Source organism: Piliocolobus tephrosceles, chromosome 10, assembly GCF_002776525.5.
Source record: "Piliocolobus tephrosceles isolate RC106 chromosome 10, ASM277652v3, whole genome shotgun sequence".
In the NCBI taxonomy this organism is placed as follows: domain Eukaryota; kingdom Metazoa; phylum Chordata; class Mammalia; order Primates; family Cercopithecidae; genus Piliocolobus; species Piliocolobus tephrosceles.
In genome coordinates this window covers 83,775,817-83,801,971 of record NC_045443.1, presented here as the reverse complement: position 1 = coordinate 83,801,971, position 26,155 = coordinate 83,775,817, and the positions used below count along the sequence as shown (strand labels likewise).

Sequence of the window (26,155 nt, the reverse complement as noted above, 5' to 3'; positions counted from 1 at the left end):
ACTAAGTTGTCCTTAAAAACTCAGCTCCCTGAATGTTTGAAGGACTGATTTGAATAATAATAAAACTCTAGTATCCCTCACAGTGGGCTCTGCATGAATTACTCTTTCTTTATTGCAGTCGCCCTGTCTTGGTAAATCAGCTCTGTCTAGGCTGCAGGCAAGGTGAATCCATTGGGCAGTTATAACATGGTCCTGAAAGCTCTTTCTCTTATGATTGTTGCTGTATTATATTTTGAAGATGTCATCCACTCGATTGATTGGCTCGATTAAACAACTCTCTTATAAAACATATGAACTGATTCCTACAAAGACTTCTACAATATAGTTCATCATCCAAACAAAGATACTTTTATAAGTAGAAGGCTCTGCTATTAATAATTACATTGAGACAACAGTTAAAAAGCAGAAGTACATTGATCCTATTATTAGGCCATTCTATTATAAACCCATCATTTCAGTACGTATCGACTTTTAGTTAATGTATCTGCAAATATTTACTCAAAGTTTTAGCTTCTATTACCTGTTCTCGCACCACGATTGTATCTTGTCTGAATTACAGCATTCACTTCCCAAGGTTTTTTTTTTTTTTTTAGGCAGGATTTCATTCCTGTTGTCCAGACTGGAGCACAATTGCACTATCTCAGCTCACTGCAATCTCCACTGTCTCCTAGACTCAAATGATTCTCCTGCCTTAGCCTCTCAAGTAGCTGGGACTACCACAACTGGCTAATTTTTACATTTTTGTGGAGGCAGGGTTTCACCATATTACCCAGGATGGTCTTGAACTCCTAGGCTCAAGCAATCCACCTTCCTCGGACTCTCAAAGTGCTAGGATTACAGACATGAGCCACCATGCCCAGCCACTTCCCAACTTCAAAAACATCAGAATTTTATTTCAAAAATGTAAATTAGATAGTACATTTCCATTTTAAAAACACTCCAGCAATTTCTGTTTTCTTCAGACACTTCATAACTCCCAGGACATGGTATATAGTATATGTACTTCATTATCAGTATCACTGATTGGTTTCTATTATCATCACCACATCATCATCATCATCGATCATTTTCTGTGTACCAAGACTTACATTAATATTTTAGGTGCAATTCCCTTTAATCCACATAAAACTTCAAGTATTATACTTACATATGAAATGAAAAAGCTGAAGTTTAGAGAGGTTAGACAACTTGCCTAATGCTACACAACTTACGAGAGAGAGAGTCAAATTTCAAAACCTGTTAGTCTGACACCAAAGCCCTTGACAGTGAATATTAAGTTATATTGTCTTGCTCATTAATCTATTGATTAAAATAAAACTGAACTCGTATACAAATATTAAAAAAATAAGTGCCTTCCTTATCTTTCTCTTATTTTGTTTTAGCCTCATTTCCTGACACCCCTCCCATTTCACTGAATACACTGTAGTCATTCTGATTTTTCTTGTCTTCGTACTGCAATGTTCGTCTTCTTTCTAGGTTTTCATATGTGCTGGATGTCCTCTTGAGGTGTTTTCCCTACTGCAAATTGCCTGGATAATACCATGAAGTGACTAGCTTTGATGATATTTCTTCTATTATGGTTTTTATTATCTGTTCCTCTTTTATCAGGCACCCCCCTTCTGTTTTCCCAGACACTCTCCTTTAAATATCAAATTATTTGTCTCAGTCTTCCACTGGATTGTAGGTATTATCAAGGCATACAGTGTCTAACTTGTAAGCAGTGAATTACCAGAGTGCCTGCTGGCACATAATAGACACCTGAGAATGTGAAAGAAAAATTGCACTTAGAGTTAAACAGGTAAGGAAGATTTATAAGATTCGTAGCGTATTCAAGATTTATTACAAAGAAGGAGAAATATTGAACTGAACTCTACTGAAACACAAGGTGGTAGAATTGTTCAGAGCTTAGATGAACTAGTGGAAAGTATAATTGTCTCTCTGTATCTGCAGGTTCCTCATCCATGGGATTCAACCAACTGTGAATCAAAAATACTTGGAAAACAAAAAAAGTAACAATACAACAATAAAAATAATACAAATTTAAAAAAAGACAATACAGGATAGCAACTATTTACATAACACTTACATTGTATTAAGCAACCTATGCCAGGGAGGTGGTAAAGTCCAGGCATTGGAAAGTGGTTGACTCAAGGGTTGGTAAGAATTTATCAACATCAGTATAGGTTTACAAAAGGAAGGTTTTATTAGGAAGAAACAACACTGCAGAAGAGTGCAGTGGGAAGCTTCAGCAAGAGAGGAGTGAGCACGCCACAGCAGATTTTTCTGTAGGGGTATTTATGGATCTTAAAGTGGGAGGTTAAGGGTATTTTGGACCATGTTAGCCAGGTAGGTCATGATAAATGATTGCATTTGTAGACATTTTGGTGCCTTAATGTCAGCAAGGGCTGCACAATGAGTTTTGATAGGCATGTAATCCAGAGATGTATAGAAAATCTAATTACTATATGTTTTTTGCAAAGAAACCTAGATGTGGCCTTTAAATAATAGTATAATTACTTCTGAATTCTTCAGATAAAGAGTTTTGCCTTTGGATGGTCACCAGGTAATTTTGACTCTCCTCAATCTAGATATGATTTTTAAGGGACTTGAACATCTACAAATTTTGGTATCTGTGAGGTTCCTGGAACAAACCCCAAGAAACCACTCTACCAGAGGATATTAGTGAGGAGATTTGCCAATGTTATTAGGCCATCTGTGTTTGCTAGTATTGCTCATCTAAGTTAGGCTTATATTCTCCCATAGAGACTGGGGGATCAGATCATTATTTTTCTTCATGTTTACATTTCAAAGGGATGTATTCCCAGATCCTAGAGAAAGACTTTACTGGGTTGTAAGACTAGCAAGGTGCAGAGACAAGATTTACATCTCAAAGGGGTAGAAAAATAATACAATAACAAGTGTTGCAAAATAAATGCTCTAAGAAAAAAGAGGTTGGGGCCTAGAGTCAGAAAGAAACCTACCTATAATTCAGTCAAGCAGAGGGAATGTTAAGGGCCTCCTGGTCTAGATCTATATTTGTTGAGTTAATGGATAGTTAACCAGAAAATTCAAAAACATTCCATAATACAGTATAAAACTCTTGACGTGTAATAATGGAAAAACTATTGTGACTATGCATTTATATAATTTAAATAAACTGGGGAATAATGCATAGGATTTAAAATTTTAAATATTCAAATGAATTTTTCTGAATACATTTTTACATTTTTCTAACTCATAAAAAATAAAATAACATTATTATAATATGGAGGTTCACAGGTAGAGTTTAATGTTTTAATTGAACATCTTAGTTCTGCATTTGCTAAAACTTCTAAGAAATTACTGATGACTTTGAAGTACACCTCAAATCAAGTAACACTATAACATAGTAGCTAGGTAGACCAGAAATAATAATTTTTATTGCCTACTAACTGAAATTCTTTCATATTTTGAATGGTGTTTAATGTTGTTTAAATTATTGTGGCTATAAAGAAAAAAATCCAATCTAATTAAACCTGTGTAATTTCAAAGAAGGTAAATTTAGTAGCTATATTTACATCCCACAAAGTGTCATGGATATGGTATTGGTAATATTTTCAAAGCATTTTGCTTTTATTTCTTACACATTTAGGGTACTGTGAACCACCTCATGTATAGGACAACAGATAATTTAGCTAAATTGATCATATTGTACATTCTCTAAATTATATGGCTTATTTCTTTTTCTTTCCAGCATGGTCCATGTCTCTCCCAATTCCAGATGCCCAGCCATTTTGCATGTTTATGGAGCTTAATCTCACACTTGAATTTCATTAACTGACCATAGCCTTAGTTAAGTTTTTACAGTAATGAGTTCATTGGGCTGAAATTTTGCAAAGATATTGGGGGAGAGAGAGGGGTAAACATCATCTACATTTGAAAAGACCGAATTTACAAATCAGTACTCTTTAATGCAATTTTTTTCCCCTTGACTAACTGGGAGTTTATTTGCATGCATTCTAAGTGACACTGGAATGAGAAACTAAGATTTTTGTCATTTTAATTTAACACAGACTCACCCTGGAAGCACAGCCTTGATTCTGCGTGAGAAAGGCTATCTCTACAGAAACTAAAACGTGAGTCCTGTTGATTTGTGTTACTGAATTTTACTATGCTATATAACTACCATGGTGATATGATATGGCATTTTTAAGATATATAATGAGATAGTCTTGATTAAGTGCAATTTCTGCATTTTTATAAGGAATATGGAAAGTGAGAATTGATATGTTTGTTTTATTGTTTAGTTTAAAAGAATAATAGATACTTAACTCTGAAGAAGATAATGTATTTGTGCTGCTAGCTGATATTCAGTTTAAGGCATATGGTTTTCTAAGGTTTTGATATTCCAATGTATTTATGGTTGATAAAGTGTGTAAATAAGATCCCTCACAAATAAACATTTTCCATGCCTTTTTTTTTAACGTAATTTTAAAATCTCTGTGACTAATATGCCTAAATACTTAGGACATATATTTATTATCTCAGGTTTTCTCTTGGATTTTCCAAATGGAATAAGCTATCAGTTAATGATGAAGCTTAGTGCACTTTTCTTTGCTCTGTCACTGATCTATCTTTTGGCTACTTGCTAATGGTGGCCATCTCTTCTCACTGTTTGGCCTCTGATAAATTGTCTTTGATAGCCTGATGTTTTGTTCTTGAACCCTGCCATGGCTACGACTCTGGGATAGCAGAACTGTCAAAAATAAAAGTAAAAGAGCAAGAGGCACAGAGCCTGTGAAAGTTAGAGAAGACATAAGGCCTGATAATTTAGAGAGATGGGTAAATGATGAATTTTCAACTGGAAGATAGTTTTCACTTTATACCATTTGCTGTCACAGTACCTGAAATAATAAGGGGGATGTTTTTCCCCAATAATGACAATGGGGGCTGTTCGCTTTGTGAGAATCTGCCAAGGAAACATGCCATGTGGCTTTATCTTTGAAAGTGAGGGTGAAACAAGCTTGCCTGGCTGCAGATAAGTGACTTAGAAGGAATCCTGTTCAGGTGTACCTGTCATTAATTTATCAGGAGGCTTTGTGATTCATACATACTACTCTGTGTGCGATAGAGCATTAAATTGGTTTCCTCTGGGAGCAGGTCACATTCAGGGGTCGTAAGACTCATGCTATTGGATGATGTATGCTTGATTCATATAGCCTTTTTCTGCTGATAACTTGAACATATGTTAGATGATCCCTTGAAACATTTGAATAGCAAAAGGATTCACAAAAACTTGACTATCACTTAATATGCAAGTGTTTGTAACAAAAAAATGTTAATCAACCTGTCCTCTTTTAGCACAGTCATTTATTCTGATAATTAAGTAGTTATAGATATGTTTCAATTTAATGACCTAGATCTTGATGAATGCACTTTCATGGCTCCTTTATTTAATTAAACAAAAGGATATTCACTTAAGCTCATTAATTTATACTGAAAAAATGCAGAGCTGCTTTGAAGCAAGTCTCACCAAACCAACAAACAAACAAAAACCTTTAAAAAATAAAGATTTTTCCCAATTGCGATATGGCTTTTTACTGTGGAAATTTTACTTGATTACTTCATATATTTTGAAAGACAATGGCATGCCTTGTAAAATGAGATAGATATTGGTTTGAATTTGAGAGGAATATAAAAGGAAAATATGTTTGTTTTTTTGTGTTTAGATTGTCTTGAGTGACTTGAGAGGTTTGGGACTTTTTTTTTTTTTTTTGAGAAATACTTGGCAAATACTAAAAAAAGAACAAAAAAGTCATTTCTTCATTTTATTATTTTCATGATGGATTGTGTAAAACTAAAACCTAATATCTTTCCTTGAGTTTTAAGTGTGCTTCATTCTGTGCAAAATTAAGCCAATAAATGGCAAAGTGGCAGTTAAATTAAAGCAATCAGTAAAATCTTTCTAAAGTATTTTTAGCATGCCATGACAAAAGTCTTTACTGTGGGTAAATGAGTAACATAAACTGATTTTTTTCCTATTTTTTTAATTTAAAATTGTTCATTATATTCTGTATTGCAATCCAAAACAAATGCGATCATTTCATGAAGTAGCAAAGAAGACTCTTTCAAGTGGATACAAATGATGACTTTGTGCTGCATTTACATGGTATAATCTTTTATTTTTTTCCCAGTTGTTTAAATGTGGAACATTCAACATAAACAAGAATTTTCTTATTGATGAATTAAAGCATAATTAGGGCATTACTGTAGGGAACCTATTAGAACTTTCATGCATAATTCACCATAATTAAATGAGATATTCTTCACATCTCCCAACCCTTAAATTAAGACTGTGACCTTAAAATCTTGTAAGGCTTTCTAATAAACAGGAGGGTGAAATCAATATTTTTAATAAAATTATTTTAGAACTTCAAAATCTTCTGATAAACATCTCTCTGAAGGAAAAAAAGGCAAAGAAAAAAAACTAGTTCATAAAATATGAAAAAAATACTATTATACCATCTGCAAGTTACATATACTTAGGCATATTTCTGCCCTGCTCTTTCCATCCTAAAATTTTGTTTTCTATACAGCATAAAAAATCCATACACTTTAATTTTTTATGTCTTTATAAATACCATTATAAATATACAACCCATTAGGTTATATTCGCTAGAGACATTTAAAAGATTTCACAAACATTTTGCTGCTCAGATTGTAGTGGTACTTTTAAATAGTTCTCTCTATCTTTCGTAAATTTTCCTCTGCTCTACATGTTACATTAGGTAGTCAGGCAGACATGAGCAAGGCAAGAGAGGCCCCTCCCCACCAACCACCAGGAATGCCAGACGATGATCAGGTTATGATCAGGCAGTTGTTAAACTGCCTCTCTAAAAGAATTATTGGTCGCAGCCCATGCCAGGGAAAAGCAGTCTCCCAATAGATAGAAACACCAGAAACTGATGATCAGCAGCTTCACAATAAGATCTCAGAAGTTGAGTAAATGTGCTCAAGCATGCACACTACGAGGCAGAATGGTATAGTTTAACAGGTATATGACCTTCCTCTAGGAATACTCAACTGGGAAGGAAAAAATGCCTCAAGTCATTAAGGAGCAAAATGGTGGAGTTTAAACATTCAACTTGTAAGGGAAAAATGCCACAATTGTACATGCATATAACTTCAGTAAATACACTGCTCATGCAACCCCTCCCAAGTGCTGGCAAGCCACTGTGCACGCAGACAACCCACCCCAAGGGAAGAATCAAGGGAGAAGGGATGCAACCGCTTGGACGCATGCCAGTGTACAAAACGCCAAGTCAAAGCTCAAACGACACACTTGAATCTCTCAAGTTGCCTTCTTGGTCCTCTTCCAAGTGTACTTTACTTCCTTTCATTGCTTACCTTCCTTCTCTATAACTTTTAATGAACTTTCACCCCCGCTCTAAAACTTGCCTTGGCCTCTCACTCTGCCTTTTGCCCCTAGGTCGAATTCTTTCTTCTAAGAAGACCAGAGTTGAGGTTGCCCCAGACCCACATGGATTCACCACTGCTAACATATATACATATATAGGGATATTAATTGCTATATGATAGCTCCCTGTTTCTCAGACTCTGCTGAAGTAATTTGAAGATCTCTTTGGAAAGGCCTTTTCTAACATTTCAATCTAGCCATTATCTCTCATAGAATTCTTCCACTTCATGATACTTGCCATAATTATTAAGTATTTAAAAATATATAAGTGTTTGTTGTTTATTTGTATATCTCTCCCATAATACTTAAATGCTGTATACAGTGCCTAGCATAGTGCCTGGAATATAATAAGTAATCAAAACATTTTGTTGACTGAATGAAATCAGATAATGAAAACCAGATAATTCTATAAATAAGACTATCACACAGATCCAAAAGTTATATAATCACAAGTTTATTTAACAAAATATTTACAGATAGACTTTGTAAATAGAGAATTTAGTAAGCATCATACCTCAGTAGACAACAAAAGCTACTAAAAACTTGTTAGATATTAAATTCCATATATATGTCAATATATTTTTCTCATTGGTCTCAAGATTTCTGGCTGGCACTGCTTGACAGATTAACAAGAGAAAAGTATAACAAATTTATTTATCCAGAGTTTTACATGATATAGGAGGCGTCAGCAATAAAGACCCAGAGAAATGGTGAAAAATGTATTTTTATCCATGGGTTGGAATGAAGAATGGGCAGTTATATAAAAGAATAATTTGATAAAAATGGTATGTACTAGTGGCAATAAAGTGGGGAGTAACTTGGCAAGGCCTGTTTGTTCAGATTCTTTTTGGCCTCTCTGTGTAACATTCCTACCCTATAGATATGAGTAAGTACATATCACATTAGGGTCCTCAAAAGAGGGGACAGGAGAAGGTCAGAGAGATCTTTCAGGTTCTATGGTTTTCTTAATTTCCTTCAGCTTAAAATACTCAGTCTACAATAATTCTATATTTGGAGGTAACATTTCCTGTGTCCTATCACAGGGAATACATAACTAGTATTATCTAGGATAAATTATGAAAATTTCTGTGGATATCTTTTGAAATAGTTTAAAGAAACACACAAACACTTATTATTATTAAAAGCATCCATTCATTTATTTTACAAGTATTTGTTGAGGGTTAAGTATGTATGAAACTGTGCAGAGATCTGCAGGGGATTTACCATTGTAAATTTTTAACTCTAACACCATTGAAATGATACATAGTAGGGAAATTTAATATACACTTAAAAATGCAGTAGAGCTTTAACTATAAAGTGAAAGTTTAAAATGTCAATATTCATTAAGAGGTATTAAGCATTACTTAACATGAGAGTATATTATAACGTTTATAGTAATAAAAAGAATGAGACTTCATTTTCAGCTGAGGGAAGCAGCAAAAGTACACTGCTGATGTTGATTTGAACCTAAGTTTTGAAGAAAACTGAGGGATTCTTGGCATAGGAAATGCAATCAGGAAAGGTATGAAGAAGGTGTTTAGTAAGAATTAGTTGCTTATTTTGACAGCCATGTCAACTAAATGTAGAAGGATAGAAAATATTATGTTTGAGAGCTGCTATGGATAAAAGTTACATATTAAAGTAGATTAGGACAAGATTGTGGAAGATTATTACTAGCTTAAGGCGTTTGGATTCCGCTGGAGTGTAACTATGTCCGCTGAACCATTTCTCATCTTAGAAGCATAGAAAGTAAATCCTAAAGTGCTGGGATTACAAGCATGAGCCACCAAGCCCAGCCAAATTTTTCCATTATTTTTGTTGCATTAGAGCAAGTGTTGGAATGAGGTTATGTAACTCTAACAATTGTGTTCATTTTCAAAATTATTTTTACTATTCTAGATCTTGTTCTATTTTATTTAACTTTATTTATTTATTTATTTATTTATTTATTTATTTATTTATTTATTTATTGAGATGGAGTCTTGCTCTGTTGCCCAGGCTGGAGTGCAATGGCATGATCTCAGTTCACTGCAACCTCTGCCTCCTGGGTTCAAGTGATTCTCCTGCCTCAGCCTCTCAAGCAGCTGAGATTACAGGCACCCATAACCACCCTCAGCTAATTTTTATATTTTTAGTAGAGATGGAGTTTCACCATATTGGCCAGGCTAGGTCTTGAACTTCTGACCTCATGATATGCCCACCTTGGCTTCCCAAACTGCTGAGATTACAGGTGTGAGCCACTATGCCTGGCCCTTTCTATTTTATTTTAAAGTTAGCTTATGACTTTCTTTAAGTTCTTCTAACATTTTGATTAAAATTGCATTAAAGCTAACAAATCAAAGATAAGTAAGATGTTAAGAAACATCAAGTCTTCTCATTTGTGAAGATGATATGCCTCTTCTTTAATTTGTCTTATATTATTTCTCGGTGAGGCAATTTGTAGTCTTCATAATGTGAATCTCACAAATTTTGATGTAATCTCATTTTTTCTATTTTTGTTTGTGTTACCTGTGATTGTGGAGGTTTTATCCATGAAATCACTGCCAGGCCTAATGTCAAGAAGCTTTTCCCTATGTTTTCTTTTAGGAGGTTTACAGTTCTAGCTTTTACATTTAAGTCTTTAATTCATTTGGAGTTGGCTTGTATGGATTTTATAAAATGACAGTCTATTTTATTTCTTTTAATGTGGATATTCAATTTTCCCAGAATTATTTATTGAAAAGACTATTTTTTCCCCATTATGTATTCTTGGCATTGTTGCCAAATGATTGACTATACACGCATGAGTTTATTTTTAAGCTGTCTATTTTATTCTGTTTGTCTGTATGTCTGTTTTTATGCCAGTGCTATGTTGTTTTAAATAATTTAGTTTAGTAATGTTTTGAAATCAGAAATTTTGATGCTTCCAACATTGTTCTTGCTCCAAATGGCCTTGGCTATTTGGTATATTTGTGGTTCCATACACATTTTAAAATTATTTTTATATTTCAATTAAAATTATCACAGAAATCTTGGTAGGGATTACATTGGCTCTGCAGATGATTTTAAGTACTACGGGCATTTTCACACTATTAATTATTTCCATCCAAGAACATGAGATACCATTCCATTTATTTGTGTAATCAGCTGCTTCCTTCACCAATGTTTGACAGTTTTCAATGGTTAAGTCTTTCACCTCCATGGTTAAAGGTATTCCTAAGTGTTTTACTCTTTTTGTTGCTGTAATAAATGTGATTATTTTCTTGATTTACTTTTGGGTGGTTTGATATTTGTCTATAGCCATGAAATTAATTTTTAATGTTTAAAAACATTAAAAATGTTTTAATTTAATTTCATGGCTATGGACAAATAATAGCTTTACTGAATTTGTTTATTAATAATGAAGCAATATTAATTCCGTTTTACTGAATTTATTAATTTTAACATGTTTGGATGTTTTCTGCAAATAATTGTCATCTACAAAAATAAATTTTATGATTTCCTTACAATCTTGCTGTTTCTTATTTCTTCATCTTTTCTAATTGGCTCTGTGTAGGACTTCTAGTACTACTATAAATAGAAGTGATGAGACTAAGCATCCTTACCTAGTTACAAATATTAGAAATTACAAAGGTAATTGTGTCCTTTTCACATACGACCTTTACTTTCGGAGGTAAGTTCTTTTATGCCTAATTTGTTGAGAGTTTTTAGCATGAAAGGGTGTTGAATATTATCAGATGCTATCTTGTTAGCTATTGAGGTGATCATCTGATTTTAACTTTCCTTTTCTTTGTGTGATAAAGTTAATTGATTTTTTTTTTTTTTTTTTTTTTTTTTTTTTTTTGAGAGGCAGTCTCGCTCTGCTGTCCAGGCTGGAGTGCAGTGGCCGGATCTCAGCTCACTGCAGGCTCCGCCTCCTGGGTTTACGCCATTCTCCTGCCTCAGCCTCCCGAGTAGCTGGGACTACAGGCGCCCACCACCTCGCCCGGCTAGTTTTTTGTAGTTTTTAGTAGAGACGGGGTTTCACCGTGTTAGCCAGGATGGTCTTGATCTCCTGACCTCGTGATCCGCCCGTTTCGGCCTCCCAAAGTGCTGGGATTACAGGCTTGAGCCACCGCGCCCGGCCGGTTAATTGATTTTCTTATGTTGAACCATCCTTGTGTCCCAGATATAAAGCCCCCTTAGGCTCGGGATGTGATCCTTTTAATATGCTCTTAAATTCAGATTGCTAATATGTTGCTTAGGATTTTGGCATCCAATTCATCAGAAATGTGAATTGAAATTTTGCATCTGTTTCATCTGTATATTGAATTGAATTTTTGCATTCATTTAATCAGGTATACCGCCCTATATTTTTCTTTAAGAGTCTTTTTATAGCCCTGGTATCAGGCTGATGCTGGCTTCATAAAATCATTTAGGAAGTCTTTCCTCTTTCTATTTCTTGAAAGAGATGAAGAATTATTGTTATTAATTTTTCTTTACATTTTTAGAAGAATTAACTTGTGAAGCCATCTAGTCCCAGGCCTTTGTTGTTGTTGTTGTTATTGTTTGGAGACTTTTAATTAAAGATTAAGTCTCCTTATTTGTTATCCATCTGTTCGCGTTTCCTCATTCTTTCTGATTCCATCTTGGTAGGTTGTAGGTTTCTAGGAATTCATCCATTCTTTGTTGTCCAACTTATTGGCACATAAATATTCATAATAGTTCCTTATGATTATTTAAAAAATTTGTCATCAGTTATAATACCTCATTTTTCATTTCTGACTTTATTTACTTGAGTCTTCTCTCTTTTTTTCTTAGTTAAGGTAATGGTTTGTGAGTTTTGTCAACCTTTCTAAACTAATAACTCTTAGTTTCAAGTTTTTTCTATTGTTTTTCTATTTTATTTTTTATGATGTCCTAATATTTATTATTTCTTTCCTTCTGCCAAATTTGGGCTTAGTATGTCTTTTTTAAGATTCTTGACATGTAATATTAGACTGTTTATTTGAGATCTTTCTTTTTTCTTAATGTAGATCTTTATCACTAAAAACTTCCTCCTGAGTACCACTTTACTGCATCCCATAAGATTTGGTATGTTATATTTTCATTGACATTTGTCTCAGAATTTTTTTTTTCCTTTTTGATTTCTTATTTGACCCAGTGGTTGTTCAATAATGTGTTATTTAATTTCCATGTATATGATTTTTACCATTTTCTGTCTGTTATTGATTTCTAGTTTCATTTTATTGTGGTTGGAATAGATACTTGAAATATTTTCGATCTTCTTAATTTTTTTAAGCCTTTCTTTGTGACCTAGCATTTGATCTATCATGGGGAATGTTCTTTGTGTGCTTGAGAAGAATGTGTATTCTGTTGCTGTTGGATGGAATGTTCAGTTTTACAAGATAAAAAAATGATACACATTTAAAGGAGAGAGTTTAAGACTTGAGTAAATAATTAAAATCCATGGATAGGAATTTACCGCTAATAAGCACATTGGTGTTCAATGGGCCATTTTATACATGAAAAAATTATGTGAAAATCTGACTGTCCCAAAATACAAATATTGTTAAGGTCTAGAATATCAAGGTTCTTTGCTGAACAAACTACTGATACTCATGAATAAGGTCCTGTGAATATATCTACAACTTAAGTAACTGGAGTATTAAAAATGTAATGATGATGGAAAGAGAAAAATGATCATCATCATAATATCCTTAACCAAGTGCCTAATCTCCATTATTTTTCTCAGCTATAAAAATGCTCATATTCACAATGGGAAATGAAATCTTTCTTTGTGTTTTCTTCTAGCTTGGAAAAAAGGTATGATTTCAATTTGAGTGGCACTGTTCTATGAATAGGATATTTTCAAGAGTAAATGACTGTTTACTTGTATAATGGAAAAGTGAGAAGAGAATAGCTTGAGTAAATACGATTCATGCTAAAACTAATACCAAAATATCCTTTAGAGAGAATAGACTTACTTCTATGGTTGCATAGACAGAAGAAAATACAACTGTTTGTCCATGTCCTTGCATGTGTACTCCCAATGTAGATATAATTATTTTCAGTGCCTTACAGTATGATTCTTGTACCATTTAGTTATTTTAAAAGTACATGTCAAAATCTCTATTCTATTAATTGTTTAAATGGGACCAATGAAGGGTTAATCATGAATACATAGATAATGAAATACCCATGACAATTTCTTGGAAGAAAACAATTATGCTCAAATTCTATTCTTAGCAGTGCACCAGGAAGGTGGCAATTAAAACACTGTTAATACCTTCAGAAATATGAACTCTTAGCTATTTTGTTTTGTTTGATTTTATAAATAAATCACAGAAGCAAAACACTTAGCACCTAGGTGGAAATATACTTTTACTTTCTGAAAACCAAGACGTTTAAAACAATTCTACTTGCTGCAAATTCCTTTGGTTGATTGTTTTTTCCATAATAATACATTTAAGGAACTGAAATATGCCCACTGGTATAGAAGGTCATATGACTTTATTAAAAAGCTTTGACAAAATCCTAACCTGAGGATCTTAATGAAAAGTCAAGAATTGACTCATGCCCCCAGTGTTTTTTCTAACACAATATTATATCTTAATATCAGGTCCACAGAAGATAAAACAGAGTATTTTTGCATTGGCTTTTCATGTTTATTTCATGAGTTGCATAATTTTAGGTTTCTTGCATGTTGAGTATATATATTATCAATAAAAATATATTTTAAAACCTATAAGAAGAGTAGTATAGTATATAATATATATTTGTATAGTGTATAGTATAGCATATATTATATGTAATGTATATAATATATACTATATAGTTATTTGAGAAGAGTATAATACATAATATATACTATACTAATATATAATACTAATATATATTAATATATAATATATAATACAATAATTGTATAATATAATATATTATACAAACTTAATATATACTAATATACATATATTTAAGAAGAGTATAATATATAATATATACTATACTAATATTTGTAGAGTGCATATTATATATACTAACATTAGTATATATACTATACTAATATTTAAGAATACAATATATAATATATACTATACTAATAGTAAATAAATATTAGTATACTTTGCTAATAATACTATACTAGTATATACTAGTAGTATGTATTACATATTATACTCTTCTTAAATAAACCTACAATTTATAGATTTGTCATACTGTTTGGAAGTCAAGTAATAAATTCCTCCATTTAAATCTTGTTTACCCTTCTATTGTCAACTTGTAGTGCTATTCAGTAAAGATAGTTTTAACTTTATAAAGTTAGGAATAGGTGACTTATTCTTTCAAGGAAGTATCATCACAATTTTTATTTCTTCTTGACTTTTATTCTGAGCCTTAAATATGCTAAATGAACACTTTGAGGCTTCTCTCATTGTTGATCTCTCACTCGCACAGAATTTCACATGAATTGCCATTATATTTAGCTGAAATAGTATCTTTACATTCTCCATCCCTCTTTTACCACTTAGTTCCTATTTCTGTAATGAGTCAGCTTAGGTATTAGGTATTAGTCTTTTCTGAAAGACTTCTCCGAACTACAGAGCCATACTCAAACTCCCCTACTTTTAACTGTAGCAACTTCAAATTTTTCTCCAACATAAAAATATTAATCTATAGAAAATGCCAGTTTATATGCAGTTTATATGTCTATTTTCTGCAAAAGATTGTATGTTCAATAAAGAGTATAATTAGAACTTGGCACATAGTAGATGCTTTTAAACTTCTGTTAAAAATGAATAAAATGAATTCATTTATATATCTTGAATATCTTGAATCTCACTGTAGCAATTTTGACTCATTACATTTCGTTGTATTTCTTTGACTGAAAAAGTCATAGGATCTTATCGATACATTAAACATTTAAAAAGTTAAATTTAAGGTAAACGTGACACATTGAACACTTACATCTACTTTCTATCCTTGAACTCCAATAAAATGACCCTGGAGAGTATTTTGTTTTCATTTCAAGACACAAACTGTCAAAATGGGTAGTTGGAGATCAAGAACAATGCAACAGCATTTTGCTAGCTGGGAAGTTTCTGGACTAGAGGTAAACAATAAACGTTTGAAAAAAAGTAAACCTTAAGCTGTCAGTGAGGAAAGATAAGAAATAGTATCATTGATCCCATGCTATGGAATTCCTCAAAGTCTCAGAAACTTGCAGCAAAGATACCTTTTGTGCAGGTCATAAAAGATGGAGTAGGGTGGAGAAAACAAACAGATTCACTGAAAACCAAGAACTCCTGTCAGTTCTCTGCATATTCAATTTTTTTTGTAGGTGGAATTTCCTTCTTGGTAACAATATCATTTTGTATCTTTAAATATATTAATCAGAGTTTTAGTCAGTTTTGAAATTTTATTTTCTTTTTGTCTCAATTTTCTCCAATTTGTTTCCACTTAAACAAATTTGATTTATATAATTTCAATTCCACTACAGTAAATGTCATGTTCTTGGTTTGCATTAACAAGCAAACTTATAAATCACAAGTTTTCAAACAACACCAGATTTACCCAGCTTTAAGAAAGTGTACAAACCAAACAATAGTTAGCAGGGTGGTGACTAGACTGAAGCAAGTGAGGCACTCACTTTGAGTGAAAGTTTGAGTATGCGTCAATCAACTCAGCAATCCAAATAAATAATATTTTAATATAATGCAATGAAAATAAAAAATTTAAAAATTCAAAGTTAACAAAATAAATTTTAAAACAAACACAAGATAAATGTTACTGATTTTTCCTTTTGCCTCAGCTCCAATATGGCTTATCACAGGACTACAATATAGTGCTGGGGGATAAATGAGGGCACTTCCTGGGAAATAAAGTAAAAAGACAGATAAATGAAAAATAGGATAATAAGATAATGGTAAAAGCATATGTTGCAGGTTTTTTTTTTGGCATTTGTGCTTACATGTCTATTATCTTGAGTACATACATAATTATAAAGATATGGTTCTAGTCATTTTAGCAAAAATTTTAGAAAGGGTGGATGAGCCATCTGACCAGTGTTCTGCTATTTGAAGTAGTCATATAAAAGGCTTCCTGACTTCAAAATACAAATTGCCAATTGTCTGAATCATCCTTCTTAACTAGCTTAGTGTCTTATTTTTGTTATTATTGTTTAAAGAGTGGAGTAAGGCTCCTTTAAAGTGACTTTTGTTAGTTAAAATATTTTGCCTTTAGTTATTTATTAACTGCTTTCATTTTTGATTGTTCACATTTTTTTGTATGAAATAGAAAATGGTACAATGCACACTTTGACAAATGTAAAAGCTCAAGTGGTTTTCTTGATTTTATAAGTGATTAGATACATTTGTTTTACAAACACAAAATTTCCCTTTTGTGACATAAAATATGATCCACATGTATTTAGAATCTAAACTAGTTATTTACTCTTCAATAATTTCATCTACCTTTTCTGGAATAAAAATGTTACCATTTTATTAAAAAGCTTAGTAGATTTAAGTGCTTATAATCCTTTATTTCTCTTTGTAATTCATTTTTTTTCTTTTTTCACCTTTACTGAGGTATAATCGATAAATAAAATTGTACACATTAATGGTGTACACTGTGATGTTTTGATATAGGTATACATTGTGAAATGAACAACACAATCAAGCTAATTAACATATAAATCACCTTACATAATTACCATGTGTGTGTGTGTCTGTGTGTGATGAGAATACTGCAGATCTACCCTCTTAGCAAATTTCAAGTGTACACTACATTATTAACTACAATCACCAAGCTGTACATTAAATCTCATATTTTTTACTTCAGTTGAGTGATGGGGTAAAAAATAAAACAAATATTTGTTGACTGCTTAATATAAAAATATATTTATTTTATCTCACGTAATCTCCAACAATATTATGTAAAATAAAATATTATTCTTATGCTAAATAATAGGCAGGCTCAGTTCAGTAATATAATTTGCTCACGGTTACATAGTTAGCAGAGTCAAGATGGTCTTTCTAACTTCAAAGCCCATGCAATATTAACCACGCCATTTTGACATCAAGAATGTAACAGTAATAAAATAAAAAATGACTGTATAGGTAGCCCTGTGTCAAGCATTATTACTATTTTTTTTTTCTTTTTGGAGACAGGGTCTCAGTCTGTTGCCCAGGCAAGAGTGCAGTGGCATGATCACTGCTCTTTGTAGCCTCGACCTCCTGGGCTCAAGTGATCCTCCCTCTTCAGCCTCTCGGGTAGCTGAGACAGGCTGCACCAGCAGACCAGGCTAATTTTTTTATTTTTTGTAGAGATAGGGCTTTGCCATGTTGCCCAGGCTGGTCTCGAACTCCTGGGCTTAAGCAATCCACCTGCCTCAGCCTCCCAAAGTGCAGGGATTACAGGGGTGAGCCACTGTGCCCAGCTTCAGGCACTATTTTTATTGTTTTAATGCTACATCTCTTTTACCCACCTTACGGATAATAAGCTATAGAGATCTTTGGATTTGCTCATGCACAGAACAAAGTAGTCAAGTCAGAATTGAACTGTAATCCTTTTTTATTGCAAAATTAGAAATGTGCCAATATAATATTGTACACTTATTTGTGAATTGGGGTAAGGTGTTGTTTTGTTTTTCACTCTACATAATATAGCTCTACTAAGTTCTAAATAAATTATTAATTTTTTGATATGCTGCTGGAATATACAATGATTAATGAGAACTTAATGTGGAAAAATCTGGAAAAGTATCAATACATGTTTACATGGAGGACAAAACTTTTTATAATCCTCAGTATTAGTAGTTACTATGAATTAAATTATATCAAGAGACAATCCAATCTAAAAAAAAAGGTCTGTACTTTAATGTTTACTTACTGCAAATAACATGCATAGAATTGATCTAGTAGCTTCAAATTGTTGTTCATCCCTGTGTGAAGCATAGGTAAACAATGCAACATTTATATTAAAACAATTGACCGCTTCTTAACATCTAACATAGGTCAAAAAAAATGACATTTATTTTATAGCAAGTAGCAGAATAGCTGAAATAATTTGTAAATGCTCATCTAAAACTGAACATGCCATTTTAACACTGCAAGATTCAATAATAATCGTTAGGAAGTGGTTCTTTGGGAAAATCAAACAATTGTCATTAGGTTTCTAAGACTGTTATCCAAGTAATTTTATTAAGCCACATCTCTTGAGAATAATACAAACCAAATAAACATTCCAACATAAATCTGGGGCAGAGAGCAAATGCTTCTGGAAAAGAAATATTGATTGTTTCTCTAATTTGCTTTGCACAAGCAGAAGAAAGAAAAAAACCTCTTATTTCTCTGCAGATTAGTTGTCAAAGCATCTATATCCTCATTGCTTTACCTGCTAATACAAAATTATAATATTCTAAATGGTACAATTACCAATTACTGTTATATTTTCCCTCTAGAATTTACACTTTAAAAAGTGGCACATATGAAATACGCTCTAATTACTCCTGGATTTAAATCACATGTTTAGCAATAAAATCTACTATTAAATTCAATTAAAAGCAATAGTAAATATATCAAAATCAAACAAAATAAAATAAAATTAATGTAGAATATGTTTAATCAATAAGTAACCAAAATGCACAAAAATAATTAAAGGAATATAAGATTATGGAAGTTATGCACACAAAACATGAAATAAAACCAAGCTCATTTGTGGTCCCTAATACAACATAATAAGTATTTGCTTTTTATGAGGATGCATTAAACAGTGCTATCTACCACTCTTTTGCCACCCATGAGAATCTGCCTAAATTTGTAAAATAGATAACTAAAACAAAGGGGCAATATATAACCATAGAAGAAGAAACTGCTATTGTTTTTAACTATGGAGATTTTACTTACTAGTTAAGATAAGATAAATTAGTTTGTAACAGTATACTTAATTTACATTGCTGAATTGAATTAAAAATAAAGAAATTCTGCTTCTGGTAATCAATTTAAAGAAAATAAAACAACTAAATGAAGTTTCATTTTTACTTCCAGTTTTCTTTTGATTCGTAATGGCTTATATAAGAATACATAGTCCATATTAAAATACAAGATTTTATCATCTGATTTCACCATTTTATAAACTTGAATAATTCATGGGAATAGAAGAATATTGCTTCATTAAGGCTAGTGGCAAAGATTTAGTAGCTTTAGATAGTTCTTGATTTTAAATATCAAATTGCTATGACAGGAATTGTTGGAAGCATCAACAATTTTATTGGAAAATGTTTCAATGAGAAGGTATGAAGCATAAATCTATAATGTTATTTTAAAACAATTTGTATTAGTAAATATACAAAAATAAGATATTTTTATATATAGTCTATTTTTGTATATGTATGTATTTACTACGGTAGTTACGTTGTTTTGCTCCTCTGAATTTCCGTTAAGTAATTATTTGAAACAGAACACCTATGAGATTTCGATATTGTATTTTCCTTAAATTATATAACTGTATTATCATCTTTTTACATACTTAGTGTTTTTCTTTGCCTTCTGCATATTGAAAAATATCTTATTTTACGATCCTAAATAACTATTGTGGTTCTTTTCATATTACCATCCCTTTAATATTATTTTAGGAATAAAGATGAAATATATTAAAACTTTACCATATTAACCACTGATACAAAAAGCAAGTTGAATATTAAAATACAGGTGATAATAATAATTTACTCTGATTTCATGTAACTTTAGAGAGATTCATGTGATATTAACTAAACACTAAATTTGTATAGAAAACTTGAATAATATATGTATTTATTTAGGGTTGTAATGAGAAATATAAAAATTATATATATATAATTTTTGCCAGCAGCAGTATATCACTAAAGAGCATTGCATAGTTAACATTAAAAAAAAAAAAAAAAAAAAAAAAACTTCCAAGAGAATATTTATGTGGGTTTTGTGAAATCTTTCAAATTCTTCTAAACTTATATTCTCTATCAAACCTCATGTGTTGCAGTTTTACAATAGGATTTTAAACACAGATTGAAAGCCAGTAAAAATGAGCAACGCTTGTGATGAGTTTATAAACATCTTAATAATTATTTGAATAATGAATAAAATATAAAATTAACTCCTCCTCATTTCCTGCAATAAACTTGACAATGTATACAGAAACTGAAGCAAGTATTACTATAAATTTAAAACTGATATTTTCACAATCCAAATCTCAAGTACCTTGTCTCATGCTAGTATAATTTTGCAATCTAAAAATGTATGCTTTATGATTCATATATGAACACATTATTGGACTTGTAAAAATGCTAGAAGGTAATATTTAGGGAAAATAGTTTGTATTTTCAAGTCAAAGCAACTAAATTGGCCTTCCCAGTGACCATGTTCAATGAATTAAGAACAATGACAGCTCTACCAGCAGATGCCTTAAATAAAAAAAAATAAGAAATCTCTATATTCATTTTTTTCTAAACAATAAATTAATATAATATTGGCTTCATTCTTTTAGAAAAATAAGGAAAGAAGCAAAGCTGTTAAGATTATAAGTGTAAAAAAGTAATAGTAACCAAAGTTAGTTCAATAGCTAAACCAATGGTTTAGAAAGAAACATGTAAGCAGCTCTCTGATTTTTAAACAAGTAAAACTTGATGACGTTTTTAAAAAAGAACATAGTGGTATTTGAATAAACATTTTCTAATGGCCATTTTTAGCATTTTAAAAGCATTTAGCTTGTATTGTTTTCAATGGCATGTCTTAGTTTTCTCATTAGCTCTTAAAATTAAAACAATAAATAAATCCCAAACTATCAAAATACTTCCTGAAACTCAGTAGAAATCAACTGAAAAGTTTCGTTTACTCTGGAAAACAAAAGAGGTTTCTTATATCTTCATCCAAGTGTAAGTGATCTATTTTATGTCATAACATATCTCAAATTAAATCAAAATAAAGAGATAGAAATACAAGGATGTGAATGCTACACTTTCGCAGACATGTTAAATCAAAATATTTGCTAATGTAACTGAAGTGGTTTTTTTATCTAAAGAATTCTCGCCGGGCGCGGTGGCTCAAGCCTGTAATCCCAGCACTTTGGGAGGCTGAGACGGGCGGATCACGAGGTCAGGAGATCGAGACCATCCTGGCTAACATGGTGAAACCCCGTCTCTACTAAAAATACAAAAACTAGCCGGGCGAGGTGGCGGGCGCCTGTAGTCCCAGCTACTCCGGAGGCTGAGGCAGGAGAATGGCATAAACCCGGGAGGCAGAGCTTGCAGTGAGCTGAGATCCGGCCACTGCACTCCAGTCCGGGCGACAGAGCGAGACTCCGCCTCAAAAAAAAAAAAAAAAAAAAAAAAAAGAATTCTCACATCATGTCTTTTTTCTCTTAATTGTCAAGTTTTTAAAATAATTTTTCACACGTAGATTTTAGAGAATGTTGGGTAATAAATTTGAAAGTTTGAAAAATTGATACATTAAGATCCTTAATTTTAAAAAGGTATAGTGACTTTAAAAATGTATAAACATGGTTTTAAGATTTATCTAGTTTTTTCTATTAAAATATTTCCATACATCTTTAAAATATGAAATTAGAAGCTTTTTTAGGGTACTTTTAAAATTTTTTCCTAGCTTAATTTTTTAGGATCAAGAATGGGATTAAATAGTACAAATTATATAGTTGGTAGATCCATTAAGAAAAATGATGTGGAAACAATTAGAGCTGGATAAAAAAGTAAGTTGCTACTTTATGATGTCATTTAGTTTTTCATTTTCAGAAAGAAAAGGCTTTGTCACCACTCAAGGTTATTAGTAAGGGATTCATGCCTAGGGTTTAATGACAGATAAGGCATAACCCAATTTTATGTGGTTTTCTTGAGAGGCTATAGAAAAATGGGTTTTCTTGAGAGGCTATAGAAAAATCATGATTTTTGGAATTATACAGATCATAATGTAAATCCCAACCCTGCCACTGACCAGCAGTGAGACTTTGACCATGCTACTTAACCTACTGAAGTCTCATTTTCTACCTGTAAATTTGGGATAAAAGCGATTTTCTATAGTATATTTATGATGGTAAAATGAGACACTGTTTTAAAAGCATTTGGCATAATGTTTGGTACATGGCAAATTCTCAATAAATTTTAATTCTCATAATTATTATTATTATTACTACTATTGCTATTTTTACCATGAAAAATATTTTGTTAATAAACTAATAACATTAAAAGAAAATGCCCCTCTTTGGTAATCTAGATCACCTTTATGTAGAACATCTTTTTATATAGTTTCACTCAAGGAGCTGAAAGAAAGACAACGCCTTCCCTACTGGGAATTACAATCAAAAGATTAAATTATTTCATCATTCCTTTGGGCTACTGGCTGTTGGGTTTAAACATACAAACCTTTGTAAAAGATGAATTAAGCCGTTATCAGATATCAATATATATATATATATATATATATATATATATATATATTTTTTTTTTTTTTTTCTCAGACAGGATTATCAGATTAGTTTCCTTCACCAAACTGAGAGTAAAAAAAGAAATACAAAAGAAGTGGATTTAGAGGTAGATGTGATGAAGGAGATCTTGTAGTATCAGGAAGTATGGGCTGGGTCAGAGGCTCCCAGGGCAGAACTGCAGATATCATTCTGTCCTTCCTTGAAGTTTACAGTATTCCAAAGGAAAAACAATAAGAACCATGGAACAGTTTCTCTGTAAAACTGAATTCACTCAGTACATCATGAATTTATTTTCTTACTAATTTATGACAATTAAAATTTCATTTCTTCTTTTCAAATTATAGTGAATCTTTTAAAAATTTATCATTTATTGAATCCTAAAATATTGGGCACTTTGGGAGAGATAATAATGCAGCCTGTTTCAACTTTCAGATACTTGATGTGAAAAGAGGGAAATGCAAGATGCTAATACAGTGTTTCCTAGGTAACTTGAAAAGAAACTTTTCATTTTTCATGAAGCCAGCATTCATTCATTCCTCACTTAAAAAAAAAAAAAAATAACCAACATTTAAGTGTTAGGAATTCAGCAGAAAATGAGACAACATCCCTAGTGTCATTCCACTTGCTTTTTAATGGAAAAGAAAAATGCAAACAAGCATTACTGTTCTTGACAGAAATAAATGCTAAGTGATATAAAACTGGGATATGAGTGATTTGGGTAGATCATTTTATACAGAAGTCAATAAATGCACCAATAAATATAGTAAGGTATTTAAACTTAGATCTGAAATACCTGAAGGAATTATTCACTGCCTCTTTGATGGACTATGTGGAAATGGGATGGGTTGCTGGGGTGACATGAGAGAGATTTCTTATGCATGTATGTGGAATATCAATACATCTAAAGAAGCAGTCTGGGATCACATCATGAAGAGCCTTATATTTCATGCTAAATGTGTTAAATCTTTAGAATTTTATCCTAAAAGCAATGGGAAGAGATTATGAAATTATGCATGATTTGGTGTATAGAGGAAATAGGAAGTCATCTAGGAGCCTCTTGTAATAAGTTATTCCTTCATAGACATGATTATGGGCTTCAGTAGGAGTAGAAAGGAGTAGGTAGTTATCTGTGGTTTGTCAGAAAACATGTTCTCACAGGAAATGTTTTACCTGAGTCTTGTAGGAGGGTAGTCAGGTGTTTGTCACATCTTGAGAAATAGAGCTTGGGTGATAGACGTTGAAATACCTGGCAAAATAAGAAGAGTGGGAAAAAGCATGGACTTTAAAAACATGTCTTGATCACTAACACTTAATGACTGAGGTATAAGACCATGTAATGTAGGTAAAAGTCAGAGATAAAACTGGAAGGCTCACTCCTTGAAAGTGATAAAGAACAGCAGCCTAAAAACCATGAATAACAAACCTGGGATGATCCTAAATAATTAAACAGTGAAAGCTTGTGCCACTTAAAGATGTGCCATTAGGATGGTTGGGTGAATACTGAGCGGGGATGTATTTTACCTTACATATAATATAATAAATATAATATAATATAATATAATATAATATAATATAAAAAACATCATACAACATAGTATAATACAGTCAGGACTTTTTTGTTGGTGACTTAGATCTGGAGGCCAACTATACAGTAAGTTTAAGGTACAAAAAATATTCACCCTACAAGAAAAGACATAATATTTTAAGGAAAAGCCATATACTTTATTTATGTGGTCTAGAATTGGGCTCAATATGAGGAAGGCTGTTCCAATTCCAACAATTGTTGTGAAGAGTGAAGTGGGCTGACAGGTGCCAGCACCAACACTTCCAGAGGGCTGGCTTGCATTTTGGACATTGCCAGACATCAGGGAGCAGTGATGTGTCACCTAGCTCCGTGATGGCTGCTCCTTCAGGCATAGACAGTACTGCTTAGTATTAATGTTTCAGTTCTGTGAGGAGTGTTGGAAAGAAATTTCAGGCTCAAAAGAAATAGTAACATTCATCTGGTTCTTTCAGGTGTGAATTCAAACTGAATATGAAAAATGACAAAAAAAAACTTCATAAAATGGATTACATATTTTATATTACCCAAAGAAAATTAAACCAAATAAATCTCTCCTCACAGGACCAATTTCTACTTTATAATTTGTTTATGTACTTCTAGCTTCTTTTTCCTTTGATTTATCTGAGAGGTTTTCATCAAAATTATCTTCTATGAAAATTTAATATGAGGCCTTATTTTGCCTTAAGTTAAATTTGTTGCTTTATTTCTAAATGCTGAATTATTTTAACATAAGATAAACATGGAGAAAGTAAAGGATAACTATGAGATTTCTTATTGCAAAAACTCAGTTAAAATATCATATTTAAAAAATAACTTGAGTTTGCCATCTAGTAGCATTTTTTTGAAAATCCTTCTACTAAAGGCATGTTAGACCATAGAACCTCAAATATAATGTCTCTTATATGCATGAAATTTTCCTTAAATATCTTATTAATTCAGTTTTTTACAAAGTGGTTTATTCCAGTGTTATTCATTAGAAAACCTTCTGTATTTTTAGCCAAAGTTGCTTCATACTCCACACTCAAACTTCTCAGACTAAATATCCTAACTTCTCAAAAGAGTAGAGGTTTGCTTTGTTGTCTACATACAGTATGCCCAAAGTCAGAACTACCATCCCAGTCACACATCCTTCCCACTCGCAATCTCACACTCAAAAGAACACACTACTTCTTTAAACCTGTGTATTTTTATATTTTTTCTGACATGTTTAAATGTCTCAATAATGTGTTACTATTGTTGAATCTAATTTATTTACTTGTTTTTAGAGAATACCTGCCTTTCTCTTATCAGAAATTTATACACATCCCAGATATGTATATCCCTATTTTTAATCCAAACCTGCATTTCTTATTTCTTCAACTAATGATATTATTTTTTGGCTTTCCTCTTTAAAATTATATCTCCTATCTTCCTTCACCTCTCTCTTCCCTTCTAACACACAACCTCTGTCATCTGTAGTAACGTTTTTGCTCTTTTTTTGTTAATAATATTCAGATATTCTTCTGAAACTATACTGTCTTCCATCTTTTGTGAATAGATTGACTATAAAAGTTGAAAGTATATAATATTAGCCTTATGTAAATTTGTTCTAATAGAGCCAATTACTATTTTATTTTTCTTCTTGTAAAGTTATGTTTTTCTAAAGCTTCCTTCCCTCCTTCCTTCCTTCCTTCCTTCCTTCCTTCCTTCCTTCCTTCCTTCCTTCCTTC

The 26,155-nt window shown here is 32.0% G+C and overlaps 1 protein-coding gene across 2 annotated transcripts in view; it reads left to right on the top strand.

Annotated features, from left to right (window-relative positions):
* MGAT4C (MGAT4 family member C) overlaps window positions 1-26,155 on the top strand; it is an 836,191-nt gene that overhangs the window by 469,037 nt on the left and 340,999 nt on the right. The window contains exon 3 of one of the 2 annotated variants that reach the window (XM_023204787.2): window positions 4,053-4,115. The gene's annotated coding sequence lies outside the window, so the exon portion shown is untranslated. Of the gene's footprint in view, window positions 1-4,035; window positions 4,116-26,155 lie in introns of those variants that run through there. The other variant, XM_026454597.1, reaches the window with a different exon arrangement.